This window comes from Bos taurus, chromosome X (assembly GCF_002263795.3).
Source record: "Bos taurus isolate L1 Dominette 01449 registration number 42190680 breed Hereford chromosome X, ARS-UCD2.0, whole genome shotgun sequence".
NCBI lineage: Eukaryota > Metazoa > Chordata > Mammalia > Artiodactyla > Bovidae > Bos > Bos taurus.
In genome coordinates, this window is record NC_037357.1 from 22891235 (window position 1) to 22906437 (window position 15203).

A 15203-nucleotide genomic window follows, 5' to 3' on the forward strand; every position below is an offset into this window, starting at 1 on the left:
AATGATTTAAGTATCTATCTCATCACCCTTCCTGCAAGTTCCTGCAGAGCCAGATTGTGTATTTTTTATTTACCACCTACCCCCTCCACCTTCTCATTTCAGGGTCTAGAAAAGGGCCACATGAATCCTCTATTCTCACTGAATTTGAAATAGACTTCCAAACACCCAAATAGTCAATACATTTCAAGTAGAGTGCTTTCACTTTAGTAAGCCACTAATCTAAAGATGCTGATGTGTTGGTAAATCCAATAAATTGTTTGTTTTAATTTAGGGAAATTTTCCACAAAAACATCTCTTTTGATTAAACTGACTAGTCAGTTCAGCCTTTCTAGTAAGTCAGATACTTTTAAAAAATTATTTAGTATCAAATAGCTGATTTGCCTGGTTTTCTGTCCTGTGGAGGTAACCAATAGCTGTTCAGCCTCAACTCCTGCCTAAGACAAATATAAGAACTCTCCTTCTTTGAATCTATTATAGCTTAGGTAACTTGTTAAGTGTGGCTAAAATTTCACTCATGTAGTCTTCAGAAAAGTCTGAGATACAGATACCAGGCCCATTTTACAGAGAGAAAAACTCAGGCTCAGGTCAGTTAACTGATTTTTCCTATGCTGTGTGGTAAGTAAATGACAGTACCATGATCTGAACTTAGTTCTGCTGTTGCTGCTGCTAAGTCGCTTCAGTCGTGTCCGACTCTGTGCGACCCCATGGACTGCAGCCTACCAGGCTTCTCCGTCCATGGGATTCTCCAGGCAAGAACTTCTATCTGATTCCAAAATCCATTTGACTAAGACTTGTCCGAGGAGTGGGGAGAAAGCAGACCCGTGTCTGAGTGGTTTCTCTGTGTGGAACAGGTCCTCTCCTTCAACTGTAGCAGCTGCAGCGTCAGGGAACACAGGCCAGCAGGCTAGAATGAGCATGGGCGGAAATGTGATGGAGGAGTAGTTGAGTGGATGGGGAAGGAGCCAGTCAGTCCCCAGGAGCAGCTGAAAATGTTGTATGCTGGAAGATGTCCGGTTGCAGTGAATCAAATCTCACATTGCTGTATTTATTTCCTTCCCAAACAGCACAAAGTGAGGGTAAAGGAGTAAAAAGAGGACACATGTACAAGAACGCAATGTTATCATAATAAAAGAAGAGTCAGAAAACAAGATACACTCTTGTGATTAAGAATTTAGAGCAAACTTTTTTTAAAGACCACATAAGTGTTGGAAACTAAAGTTGAGATAATCTGATCTCCTTAATTGCAGACTGGCTGGCTGGCTGGTTAGGCTGAAGAGGCTTGAAATAGTTCACCTTTAAGGCCAGCAGAAGCACTTAAGCAGCTGTCAGGATGAACAGCTATGGATATGGGCCTCTTCTGGCTGCTAGCACTCTAGAGAGTCCACAGTGCCTAATGCTGTTCTATGGCACAGATGCTCAAAAGATGGTGTCTCCACTCTCAGCTCTAGTACCTACTTTTATCATGACCAGCTTAGTCTAACCACGGTCCAAATGCACTGATCTTACTGAAGAACTTCTCAGAGCACAGACCTGCCATGTCTGGCATCACTAACTGTATATATAGCAAGGTAAAATACAAATTCATTCTCCTACAAGAAACGTATCCCTCCAAAATGGACACCTACAACCCTAATGCTAGTCTTGAAGGAGAGTACTGCTATCAACATCCTTATAGAGCTGCTATATCTGAGTGCATACTTTGGCCTGCAATATAACTGAATCCATGTTTCAGAAAGGTTGGGTGTCGTGGAATTTGTCTTCGTATGCTCAGACTGTTAAAACAGAATAACGTAGACTGGGGGCTTAAACAACAGACATTATTTCTCAGTTCTGGAGGCTGGGAAGTGTAAGAGCAAGGTGCTGCAAGATGTGGTTCTTGATAAGGGCTCCCTTCTTAACTTGCAGACAGTCACCTTCTCGCCATGTACTCATATGGCCGGGAGAGGAAGCTCCAGTGTCTCTTCTTCTTCTAAGAGAACTAATCCTACCGTGGGGGCTCTACCCTCACAACCTCACCTAATCTTAATTACTTCCCAAAGGCCTCACCTCCTAATATCATCGCATACGGGGTTAGGACTTAAACATACAAATTTTGAGAAGATGCAAACATTCCATCCATAAGAGAGTTCTACTTCATTCAGTCTTGGCAGAGACAAGGCAATCTCATCCTTTACTGTCCTTCTAGGGTTGAGAACAGAAGACAAATTTATATAATCAAGATATTTTAACTCTAAGGGCTTGAGTTAGGCTAAAATTATTTTTGGCAAATATTCCACCCAGATCAGCTAATTCAAGTAAGATTTATATCTCTCCCTTCTTGATGCAATTATACCAGAGCTCTCAAATTAAAATGCATAGAAATATGGGTGACAGTCCAAGAACTGAATGCTTGAGTTAGACTGTCTTCATTGATCTTGCTTTGCAATGTAACAACAGGGCCAGATCACACACAGAATTGACCACACAGAAAGTTCACGTCAAGTCAGGGTTGATCAGTCTCTGGCTTCTCTCCTAAATTTCCAGCCATAGAAGAGGGAGATAAGAAGGCTATGGAAGTTATGTTTTTGTTTGTTTGCTTTTCAGGGTTTTGGTTTTGTTTGTTTTTGATGAAGTTCATTTTACATCTCTTAGAAAATGAAATTGGAAATGAAAGATTCCCCTGTTGGTGTCAGTCATGTCCTCCTTCTCCATAAAGATGCTTCCCAAGGACCAAGGCAGCTGTACTCACCAATACATTCCTGATCTCAGAGCCATCTGAGCAAGCAATTCACAAAGTGAAAAGAGAAATAATATTTTATCATCAATTTACATGTACTGGAAATCTCCTTTCACTTTCCAGGCCTTCAATATTCAAACACAGTTGGCCATTATGGTATTATATTCTTCAGAAACAGAGGAAATAAATGACTTCCCTTAGAACCAGTATCAGTTCAGTTGCTCAGTCATGTCTGACTTTTTGTGACCCCATGGACTGTAGCACGCCAAGTTTCCCTGTCCATCACCAACTCCCGGAGCTTGTAGAACCAGTATAATATTCAAAATATTTAACAACCAGAACACCACAGGCAACAAACAATCTAAAAAGATACAGACCTCAGGGCTCAGCTACTTACTGCAAGTTCCCTGATTCACTAGAACCTAACCCCTTAGTTGCTGGATTGGGGGGTGGGGGAGCACAGGTAGGTTGAGAAAGCTTGTCTTGCCTTTGTAGGACTGGAAATTAGGCTACATCAGTCAAACTAACCTGGCCAACAACTTCAACACAGCTACACGGTACAGTGTTACCACTTCTGCTGGTGGAGGGGAAGGTAATTAGTAGTGGCAAATGCTGCAGTAGCAGCAATTAAGCTAGTTAAGCAATTGAGGGATTAAGTACGTGAGTTAGGCTTATATCATCTCTAATCATCAAAAGTGACTTGCAAGACAGGTATTATCTACAGTCTGTAGATATGGACACATTTCAGAAACTTAAAGTAACTTGCTACAAGTCACACAACTAGTGCATTATGGCTCCTCCTATGAAGGCAGGAAATCAAAGGCTAATGCTCTTCACTCTGAGGTTCACATTTCATGACTTAATTTTATCTGTGAGGACCAGTAACTTTCCCCAGTAAAAATTTTGGAATGGGAAAAAGTGACACAACCATTTTTTTGGATACTAGGTCACTCTACATTTTTTTTTCATTTAAAGATAGAGAATTTGAGAATTTCCTGGCTCTCCAGAGGTTAGGGCTCCACTCTTTCTTACTGTTAAGGCCCCAGGTTTGATCCCTGGTTGGGAACCTAAGATTCCACCAGCTATGCAGTGTGGTCAAAAAAGTTTTTTTTAAAGATAGAGGATTCAACTACTTTAAGGCAGCCAAAGTTCCTCTTTCTGCTAGCCTCCAGTAATTTTCACAAGAATGGTTAATACTGGAATGGATTGACAGGTGTAGTGACTAACATTCTTCTCATGAATAATTCATGCTCATTTTTAAACTTTGGAAAACACAAAGAAATACAAAGATTATGAAAATCATCTATAATCCCATTGCCCAGAGACAATCCTAGTTAAACTCATGACATATTTTCTTCCAATCTTTTTGCTAAACATATATTTACACACAAATTGAGATCACTTATACATGTTTAATGGAGAAGGCGATGGCACCCCACTCCAGTACTCTTGCCTGGAAAATCCCACGGACGGAGGAGCCTGGTAGGCTGCAGTCCATGGGATCGCGAAGAGTCGGACACAACTGAGTGACTTCCCTTTCACTTTTCACGTTCATGCATTGGAGAAGGAAATGGCAGCCTACTCCAGTGTTGTTGCCTGGAGAATCCCAGGGACGGGGGAGCCTGGTGGGCTGCCATCTATGGGGTCACACAGAGTCGGACACGACTTAAGTGACTTAGCAATAGCAATACATGTTTAAAAACTAAGTGGGCCTTAGAAAGAATCACCACAAACAAAGCTAGTGCAGGTGATGGAATTCCAGTTGAGCTATTTCAAATCCTGAAAGATGATGCTGTGAAAGTGCTGCACTCAATATGCCAGCAAATTTGGAAAACTCAGCAGTGGCCACAGGACTGGAAAAGGTGTTTTCATTCCAATTGCAAAGAAAGGCAATGCCAAAGAATGCACAAACTACGCACAATTGCACTCATCTCACACGCTAGTAAAGTAATGCCCAAAATTCTCCAAGCCAGGCTTCAGCAATATGTGAATGGTGAACTTCCTGATATTCAAGCTGGTTTTAGAAAAGGCAGAGGAACCAGAGATCAAATTGCCAACATCCGCTGGATCATGGAAAAAGCAAGAGCATTCCAGAAAAACATCTACTTCTGCTTTATTGACTATGCCAAAGCCTTTGACTGTGTGGATCACAATAAACTGTGGGAAATTCTGAAAGAGATGGGAATACCACACCACCTGACCTGCCTCTTGAGAAACATGTATGCAGGTCAGGAAGCAAAAGTTAGAACTGGACATGGAACAACAGATTGGTTCCAAATAGGAAAAGGAGTACGTCAAGGCTGTATATGGTCACCCTGCTTATTTAACTTATATGCAGAGCGCATCATGAGAAATGCTGGGCTGGAGGAAGCACAAGCTGGAATCAAGATTGCCGGGAGAAATATCAATAACCTCAGATATGCAGATGACACCACCCTTATGGCAGAAAATGAAGAGGAACTCAAAAGCCTCTTGATGAAAGTGAAAGTGGAGAGTGAAAAAGTTGGCTTAAAGCTCAACATTCAAAAAACGAAGATCATGGCATCTGGTCCCATCACTTCATGGGAAATAGATGGGGAAACAGTGGAAACAGTGTCAGACTTTATTTTTTTTGGCTCCAAAATCACTGCAGATGGTGACTGCAGCCATGAAATTAAAAGATTCTTACTCCTTAGAAGGAGGGTTATGACCAACCTAGATAGCATATTAAAAAGCAGAGACATTACTTTGCCAACAAAGTTCCATCTAGTCAAGGCTATGGTTTTTCCAGTAGTCATGTATGGATGTGAGTGTTGGACTGTGAAGAAAGCTGAGCGCCAAAGAATTGATGCTTTTGAACTGTGGTGTTGGAGAAGACTCTTGAGAGTCCCTTGGACTGCAAGGAGATCCAACCAATCCGTCCTAAAGGAGATCAGTCCTGGGTGTTCTTTGGAAGGACTGATGCTAAAGCTGAAACTCCAGTACTTTGGCCACCTCATGCGAAGAGTTTACTCACTGGAAAAGACTCTGATGCTGGGAGGGATTCGGGGCAGGAGGAGAAGGAGACAACAGAGGATAAGATGGCTGGATCGCATCACCGACTTGATGGATGTGAGTTTGAGTAAACTCCGGGAGTTGGTGATAGACAGGGAGGCCTGGCATGCTGCAATTCATGGGGTCACAAAGAGTCGGACACAACTGAGCAACTGAACTGAACTGATGAGCATTTACAGTGGTCATTAAAAATTCCAAGAGACAAAATTTAAATCTTTTTTAATTCTCCAACATACAGATGAAACATTATTTATTTAACCATTCCCCTATCTTTGGAGAACAGCAAGCCTTGGTCAGGAAATAAATCGTTATGTAAATAACAGGACTTGAATTAAGTACAGAAGATTAAGAACCCTAGGTTATTCCTTGGTCTCTGCAACTTAATAGAATCAAGAGAGCCAGGACCAACACAATATTTTTAGCCTTTAGAAGTATTCACCCATATATATCTATACTTAGCTTTTTTGCTGATGTGTTATGCTGAAAGGTGCCCCTAGATCAGAGCACTTAAGACAGGGATTCCTTACCAGAATGGTGAGAGTGGCTCTCATATCTGCACTGGTCAGAAACCAGTACAAGAGAATAGAACTCAGGGAATTCAACTGGACCAATCAAAACCCAGCTTCTAAGAAAATTAAATCAAGGTGTTCATTCCCTATATTCACAATATTTAACAAAAACTTGAGTTGAAATTATTATCAGTTATTGCATCTGTTTTTTTAAATTTTCTAAATGATGATCCAATTTTAATGGGGGGATTCCTGGTTCTAGAAATCATAAATGGTAAGCTGTTGTAGCACCGCCTATGAAGAGGTACCCACTCTTCTCCAGATACATTAATTAAAAAAAAAAAAAAAAAACACTGCATTTCTAACTGGTGACTCAAGACTTGAAGATTTCATGATTATACACAGTTCAGTCGGAATGTGGAACGGAGCAGGTCACTTAGGAGACAGAAGAGAGCTCGGACACCCTCGTGGAACAATGTTCTCAAAGCACAGTGAAACAGAAACAGGCAGCAGAACACCAAAGTGTACTGTTGTCACTGGGAAGTGACTGCCCAGCCTCGGGCTACTTTTCTCAGTCCTTCCTTCATCTATGTGGGGCCATGTGAAGTTTTGGCCAGTGGAATGAAACAAATAGAGAATGTACCACTTCTGGACCAAGTGTCACTTGGTTCCTTGTACTTTCTTTTCTTCTGCAGTGACCATGGAGGCTCACGTTGAAGATGACAGCATCAGAAGATGGAATGGGGCTGCATGCTTGAGTCACCATTTAGAGGAGAGCTGCCTAGGACAACTAATTAACCAGGAACATCAACATTGGATCTTGTGTGACCAAGAAAGAAATATCTCTTGTGTTAAGCCACTGAAATCTGAGGGTTGATTGTTAAATTCATCAGACTGTCTCAACAGGGACTCACGAAAAAGGCCTCTCTCCTATCTGACAACCTGATTTAGCAGAGACAGAGCATGGGGGAAAAGATGAGTGTGGAGTACTTCTTCAAGATGGAAAACATCATTCTTATAATGAAACTGGGAAGAAAAAAAATAGAGAACACAAAGACGGGAAAGACAAAGCAAGAAGAAGACAAAGCACTAAAGTTTATATGGTCACAGAGAATCTAAATCAAAGCTCTAGAAAATCAAGGTGGCAGAGGGAAGTCTAAAATCAAATTTCGTTTTGATCTGACTTGGACTTTTGATGTGTTCCATGGCCTACATGACCAATGAAACATTAGTTACAAATGTATATTTCTGTCAACAAGCAGTGTTTCTTTGGTATTCAAATCATTTCTGTTTCCTAAATAATCTCCCCTATTGATTGATGACTCTTCACTCTTGATTTTTAGGTCACATTCTAATTCACTGAGTTCTCTTGAGACTTTGGTTACTGGTTGAAGTGACAATAAAGGCATGAAAAATAGTTCAAGATTTCATCACACAGATTAAAGATGTTAACGAAAGCTTTTTGATCCGAAGCAAGATCCGCCGGGGTTTTTCAGTCAGCTATAGATTTTTCAGAGCTCTGGAAACATTCACAGTGACATGAAGCTGCACCCATCTGTTTACTGATATCTTGAGTGTTAAATGTGCCTTGTGTTATTCCCCAAGGACAGAGCACTGAATTGGTATTGTTGGCCCTCACCTTCTGAAGCCCTGCTCTGCTGGAATTGCTGAGCTTCATTCCCATTTATCTCTCAATCTATATATGTATATATCTTATCTATTAATTTTAAGCCCTAGTAAGGAGCTACACAGGGAATATGTATGTGTGTGTTGGTCTCTCAGTCATGTCCGACTGTCTGCAACCACATGGACTGCAGCCCACCAGGCTCCCTGTCCATGAAATTCTCCAGGCAAGAATACTGGAGTGGGCTGTCATTTCCTTCTTCAGGGGATCTTCCCCACCCAGGGATCGAACCTGGGTCTTGTGCATTGCAGACAGATGCGTTACTGTCTGAGCTACTATACTAAATGCTAAAACCAGTCTTGACTAGGACAGAGAGTCTTACGAGAGCCCCAGCCACAACCAAAAATGGAAGCTAGACTGTGTTGCTGCCCTAGAATGATCCTAGGTCAGTCTATTGGTACTATATCCACTGGCCTCTCAGTTCCTTAGTCTACTGGAATTATATCCTCAATGCCTGGCTCAGACACTGGCACAAAGCAAGTACTTGACAAATGTACAGTGAGTAGAACTAAGTTCTGGAATGCTCCAAGTCATGATTTTCTTGGAATGCTTTCTCAGTTGGTAAAGTCTGTTTGTGTGGGCTTCTGCCTCAGTTTCTTACTGGGGCTATCAGGCTTGGTGGCTCAGGTGGTACAGAATCTGCCTAAAATGTAGAGAGCTGGGTTCAATCCTGACACTGAGCAACTAAGTAATCAGGCTTGCAAACAAGCCACGCTCCACCCCAGGATGGTCAACCCTTCCTACAGGATTTTGAACCCTGTTCTCAGTGGATCCTTCTCTTGCTTGAGAACCTTCTCCAAGAGAAACAAAGCATTTTTCAGTTGATTTCAGATCATCACTCACTCCTGACATGCCCCCTCCTACCCTTACACACATATACATTGGAATTTTGAAGATTCTCATGTAAGTCTTGGTCAAGGAAGAGTTCACTCACTCCACTGGGTGCTGCATTTTTCACTGTTGGATAGCCATGCCTTAGCAACAGAGCCTGTAACCCTGCCTTGTCTCATAACCTGTCCCACTATTTCTCCTGCTGTTCCCTCAGCACCTGCTCATGGCAGAGGCTCTAGTAAGTCCCTCCAAGAGTCCCCTCACTCCTCTAACCCCAAGGTATGAGCTAAAGCCAGTTAGAAGTTCCACTCAAATGCTTTCTGCTACTTCAGACCTGAGGTTTGCTACATGCAATTCACTACACACATAATGAGAAAGTTACAGAATACATCTTCTACCAATACCTCATTCAATCCAGGATTTATGGATGGTGGAAGAACTCGACCTACTTATAAAAAGAATTGAGGTAATATACACCTGTGAATAATTCTAGATAAAATGAATGGGGGAGGGAGGTAGGCATGGTTATAAAAAAGTAACAAGAGGGATCCCTGTGGGGTTGTAACTCTTCTGTAGGTTGACTCTATCAATGTCAATATCCTGCATGTGACACCATATCACAGTTTTTGAAAGATGTCACCTTTGGAAAAAGTGGGTAGCCTGTATTATTTCTTGCAACTGCATCTGAATCTGCAATTATGTCAAAATAAAAAGCTTAATTAAAATTAACGAACAGGAGTAAAAGAGGTTAGGCTGTTTTGAAATTTGTTCTTAAAAGTCTTATGTACACAGGCAGAAAGGCAAATAAACTTTAGCTAAAACTGACTGAATTGATCTGTTGATAACAAAAATCCAAACAAGACACAGGTTAGGCAAGTCTCAGTCAGGAATATGAAGAGCAAATAGAAACATAATAACAGAACCTTCTAGAACTCAAAGGGTATAAACCATTCAACTTCTGACAATAACACAAATTCCTCAAAGCAAAGTATTTAATTATTTCAGTTTCCATACTGTACATGCCATAGTAATAACTATAGGTACAAAAAACTAATCTCTCTCTACCACATTCCATTTAGAAGTCTAGCATATAAAATAGCCAAATGAATCTCTCATTCACAGTTATAAGTCATATGAGATAAATTGTGATTTAAAAATGAGATGCCTGATGACCAGATAAAGAAGATTACATTGTGACCCAAAAGTCAACTAAATAAATCCATAGCATTAGCTTGGAACTCTTCTCAATAACTGCAGCATAAAGCAAATTATTAATGACATGCCTGTTGATATGCTGCAGCCCTCTGGGCAGCAAAGCTTAGTTATACTCCTCACATGTACCTTCACCAGGAAATAATCATAATTACTTTTAGTACAGCCCTGAGCTACCATTAGTGAAAAATAACAATGAGGGGCGCATTCAATGTTATTGACTACATGAATGATAATACTATTAACAAATTAGATTGAAGGTCTTATCTAAAACAAATGCTCTAATGGGGAGAGGTAAAATGGTTTCAATAAGAGGCCCAGAGTGACTTCCAGATAGCCAGTACTACCTCCTATGAATTCTGATGGAATAAAATAGATGATGTAAAAGGTGGTAAGTCTCAATTCAACAGACACTCAGGTGCATGTTGTGAGTGAGTATGAAGGATATTCTTGTACTTTCCACTTGTGTTAATTAGCCAAGACTTCCAGCTTTCTGGAGAGAGACCCAAGGATCTTGGCACTTGAAACAGCCAATAAACAGGGAAAGATCCAGGGCTTCAAGTCAGTGTTACTAGAATAGAGATCTCACTCAGTTCAGTCACTCAGTCGTGTCTGACTCTTTGGGACACCATGAACTGCAGCATGCCAAACCTCCCTGTCCATCACCAACTCCCGGAGTTCACTCAAACTCACATCCGTCGAGTCAGTGATGCCATCCAGCCATCTCATCCTCTGTCCTCCCCTTCTCCTCCTGCCCCCAATCCCTCCCAGCATCAGAGTCTTTTCCAATGAGTCAACTCTTCACATGAGGTGGCCAAAGTATTGGAGTTTCACCTTTAGCATCAGTCCTTCCAAAGAACACCCAGGACTGATCTCCTTTAGAGTGGACTGGTTGTTCTAGTAATTTTTTGGTGGAGTCTTTAGGGTTTTCTATGTAGAGGATGATGTCATCTGCAAACAGTGAGACTTTAATGAATATAGTAAACTTGTAGGATATAAAATCAACACACAGAAATCCCTGGCATTCCTATACACTAATAATGAGAAAATAGAAAGAGAAATTAAGGAAACAATTCCACTCACCATGGCAATGAAAAGAATAAAATACTTCGGAATATATCTACCTAAAGAAATAAAAGACCTATATATGGAAAACTATAATAAACACTGGTGAAAGAAATCAAGGAGGACACTAATAGATGGAGAAATATACCATGTTCGTGGATTGGAAGAATCAATATAGTGAAAATTAGTATACTACCCAAAGCAATTTAGAGATTCAATGCAATCCCTATCAAGCTACCAACGGTATTCTTCACAGAGCTAGAACAAATAATTTCACAATTTGTATGGAAATACAAAAAACCTCGAATAGCTAAAGCAATCTTGAGAAAGAAGAATGGAACTGGAGGAATCAAGCTGCCTGACTTCAGGCTCTACTACAAAGCCACAGTCATCAAGACAGTATGGTACTGGCACAAAGACAGAAATATTGATCAATGGAACAAAATAGAAACCCCAGAGATAGATCCACGCACCTATGGACACCTTATCTTTGACAAAGGAGGCAAGAATATACAATGGATTAAAGACAATCTCTTTAACAAGTGGTACTGGGAAAACTGGTCAACCACTTGTAAAAGAATGAAACTAGAACACTTCTAACACCATACACAAAAATAAACTCAAAATGGATTAACTATCTAAATGTAAGACCAGAAACTATAAAACTCCTAGAGGAGAACATAGGCAAAATACTCTCTGACATACATCACAGCAGGATCCTCTATGACCCACCTCCCAAAATATTGGAAATAAAAGCAAATAAAAACAAATGGGACCTATTTAAACTTAAAAGCTTCTGCACAACAAAGGAAACTATAAGCAAGGTGAAAAGACAGCCTTCAGAATGGGAGAAAATAATAGCAAATAAAGCAACTGACAAACAACTAATCTCAAAAATATACAAGCAACTCCTACAGCCCAATTCCAGAAAAATAAATGACCCAAACAAAAAATGGGCCAAAGAACTAAATAGACCTTTCTCCAAAGAAGACATACAGATGGCTAACAAACACATGAAAAGATGCTCAACATCACTCATTATCAGAGAAATACAAATCAAAACCACTATGAGGTACATTTCACGCCAGTCAGAATGGCTGCTATCCAAAAGTCTACAAGCAATAAATGCTGGAGAGGGTTTGGAGAAAAGGGAACCCTCTTACACTGTTGGTAGGAATGCAAACTAGTACAGCCTCTATGGAGAACTGTGTGGAGATTCCTTTAAAAACTGGAACTAAAGCTGCCTTATGACCAGCAATCCCACTGCTGGGCATACACACAGAGGAAACCAGAATTGAAAGAGACACGTGTACCCCATTGTTCATCGCAGCACTGTTTATAATAGCCAGGACATGGAAGCAACCTAGATGTCCATCAACAGATGCATGGATAAGAAAGCTGTGGTACATATACACAATGGAGCATTACTCAGCCATTTAAAAGAATACATTTGAATCAGTTCTAATGAGGTGGATGAAACTGGAGCCTATTATACCAAGAGAAGTAAGCCAGAAAGAAAAACACCAATACAGTATCAGTTCAGCTCAGTTCAGTCACTCAGTCATGTCCGACTCTTTGCAACCCCATGAATCGCAGCACGCCAGGCCTCCCTGTCCATCAACAACTCCCAGAGTTCTCTCAGACTCTCGTCCATTGAGTCAGTGATGCCATTCAGCCATCTTATCCTCTGTTGTCCCCTTCTCCTCCTGCCCGCAATCCCTCCCAGCATCAGAGTCTTTTCCAATGAGTCAACTCTTCGCATGAGGTGGCCAAAGTACTAGAGTCTCAGCTTTAGCATCATTCCTTCCAAAGAAATCCCAGGGCTGATCTCCTTCAGAATGGATTGGTTGGATCTCCTTGCAGTCCAAGGGACTCTCAAGAGTCTTCTCCAACACCACAGTTCAAAAGCATTAATTCTTCGGTGCTCAGCATTCTTCACAGTCCAACACTCACATCCATACATGACTACTGGAAAAACCATAGCCTTGACTAGATGGAACTTTGTTGGCAAAGTAATGTCTCTGCTTTTGAATATGCTATCTAGGTTGGTCATAACTTTCCTTCCAAGGAGTAACCGTCTTTTAATTTCATGGCTGCAGTCACCATCTGCAGTGATTTTGGAGCCCCCAAGAATAAAGTCTGACACTGTTTCCACTGTTTCCCCATCTATTTCCCATGAAGTGATGGGACTGGATGCCATGATCTTCGTTTTCTGAATGTTGAGCTTTAAGCCAACTTTTTCACTCTCCTCTTTCACTTTCATCAAGAGGCTTTTGTTCCTCTTCACTTTCTGCCATAAGGGTGGTGTCATCTGCATATCTGAGGTTATTGATATTTTTCCCAGCAATCTTGATTCCAGCTTGTGCTTCTTCCAGCCCAGTGTTTCTCATGATGTACTCTGCATATAAGTTAAATAAGCAGGGTGACAATATACAGCCTTGACGTACTCCTTTTCCTATTTGGAACCAGTCTGTTGTTCCATGTCCAGTTCTAGCTGTTGCTTCCTGACCTGCATACAAATTTCTCAAGAGGCAGATAAGGTGGTGTGGTATTCCCATCTCTTTCAGAATTTTCCACAGTTTATTGTGATCCACACAGTCAAAGGCTTTGGCATAGTCAATAAAGCAGAAATAGATGCTTTTCTGGAACTCTCTTGCTTTTTTGATGATCCAGTGGATGTTGGCAATTTGATCTCTGGCTCCTCTGCCTTTTCTAAAACCAGCTTGAACATCAGGAAGTTCACGGTTCACACATTGCTGAAGCCTGGCTTGAAGAATTTTGAGCGTTACTTTACTAGCGTATGAGATGTGTGCAATTGTGCAGTAGGTTGAGCATTCTTTGGCATTGCCTTTCTTTGGGATTGGAACAAAAACGGACTTTTTCCAATCCTGTGGCCACTGCTGAGTTTTCCAAATTTGCTGGCATATTGAGTGCAGCACTTTCACAGCATCATCTTTCAGGATTTGAAATAGCTCCACTGGAATTCCATCACCTCCACTAGCTTTGTTCATTAGAGCTTGCACTGGAATTCAAATCTTCAGGCTCAGAGCCTCACATTTCTTCCCACTACACCACGCAACTTCCCTGGGATACACAGTGGCTTTGACTGCACCCCATTCCAAGTTTTCACCTATGAAAATGTTTTTTTTTTTTGGTCTGTTTTAAATATAATATCTTGCATAAAGTTCTTGATCACTCACTCCAAAACTGAGCTCTCCTTACTCAGATTTCTTTAGCATGTTCTCTATTCAGTCATTCAAGAAACAACTGAGTATCTACTGTGTGCTAGCTTCTATGGTAGGTGCTGCAGAAACAGCAGTGAATGACACAGGAAGAACATTGATTCCATGGATTGTGTACCTTTGCAGTACATACATGTGTGCTCAGTCATGTCTGACTCTTTGCAACCCCATGGATTGCATGGCTCTGCCATGGAATCCTCTGTCCAGGCTCCTCTGTCCATGGAATTCTCCAGGCAAGAACTACTGGAGTGGGTTGCCATTTCCTCCTTCAGAGGATCTTCCCGACCCAGGGATCCAACCAGCATCTCTTGTGCCTCCTGCATCAGCAGGCGGATTCTTCACCACTTGTGCCACATGGGAACAGTATGTTTGCAGTATGTATCATAAAATCAGAATGATAGTTTTACATTTCATGTTATCAAAAGCCCTTATTTTACAGATGAGTAAACTCACACACATGAAGTTAAGTGTCATGCCTTCATAAGCGTCCATCCACACTGCTCATCAGTTTTAGCTGTGCCCATGGCATCTTTTCCCTCACAGGCTCTCAGCAACTTGAGGGGAGAAACTGTGCCTTAGTCGTCTCTGTTCATCCTTCAGCATGAGCACAGGTGTTCCAAAAAAAAAAAAAAACATGGCAAACAGGAAAGATCTATTACGGACAAAAGAACTAGATCTTTAACATATATAAAGCATGTTAGCATTAGACAAAAGATCTTTAACATTTATAAAGCATGTCACTAAAAGGTTGTTGTTGAATCACAAAAAGACACTGGGATTCTTGGCCCCCGGAGGAGAAGAATTCAATCCGGGGCCAGAAACAAGGCTTAATCGCTCAGGGCTTTTGTGTAATAAAGTTTTATTAAAGTATAAAGGAGATAGAGAAAGCTTCTGACATAGGCATCAGAAGG